Here is a 1,083-nt window from a genome sequence, read left to right as displayed (position 1 = left end):
ATCGTCGTCGTCGTCGTCGTCAGCGTCGTTGATGCTGTCGTCGCTATCGTCATCAATAACTCGAGTATAACTGCGATCTAACCGTCTATCCGTCGTATGTAATAACGTGGAGCGATTTCAGGCATAGTAAACTATGTAGAGGTCTTCCGGCGATTTGAGCATAGTAAACTATATATGTAGAGGTCTTCCCGCGATTTGAGCATAGTAAACTATATATGTAGAGGTCTTCCCGCGATTTGAGCATAGTAAACTATATATGTAGAGGTCTTGCCGCGATTTGAGCATAGTAAACTATATATGTAGAGGTCTTGCCGCGATTTGAGCATAGTAAACTATATATGTAGAGGTCTTGCCTCGCAGCGGCTGCCATTGTTACGTTTTTAAGTATAGGAAGATTTCGAATTCTATCTGCAAACATTCCATCGTATTTATTGACCGCGCGCGCTCGAAGTTTCTTCTCTGTTTATGGAGCACATTATATAGTCTCAACGCATGCGTAATGCTGAATGGGTGATTCGTTTATGATGTAACTTAATAAATAACTGATGTAACTCGATAATATTTCGTTGGGAAAATGGCTAAAACCTTTCGGCTATGGGCGGATTGTAGCTTGAGTGAGATTTGGACTAAACAGGCTCACGCATCGAAGTTTTATTTTGTTAGGTTTAATGCGCACGTCCGGTTTGAATATCGTCTGAATTAGAATACATTCAGTTTAACATTTAATTACTTTAATTTGTCAATTAAACCTTGAATCAAATTAACCGGAATTTATAGGTTCAATATACACCAGAATTATTTTCTATTTTTAAATAAACTGTCGATGATTGTTTACTTGCAACGCTGGTGGCGCCACTATACCATCAACACAGGATGCGGCCGCACATATGCGCATATCCAGTCCTCGGTGCGTTTCGTATTGTATTTTATTTTATTTAAGAGAAGAAGGATTGAAATATCTTATATTTCCCTGGTAAATTCAGTTAAATCATAATATATTTAATTATACTAAACAGAAGGGCGCTAACACAAATAATGATTTTATATATATATATATATATATATATATATATATATATATAA

Source organism: Priapulus caudatus, unplaced genomic scaffold (genome assembly GCF_000485595.1).
Source record: "Priapulus caudatus unplaced genomic scaffold, Priapulus_caudatus-5.0.1 Scaffold376, whole genome shotgun sequence".
NCBI lineage: Eukaryota > Metazoa > Priapulida > Priapulimorpha > Priapulimorphida > Priapulidae > Priapulus > Priapulus caudatus.
Note: the sequence above shows the minus strand (reverse complement) of the source record.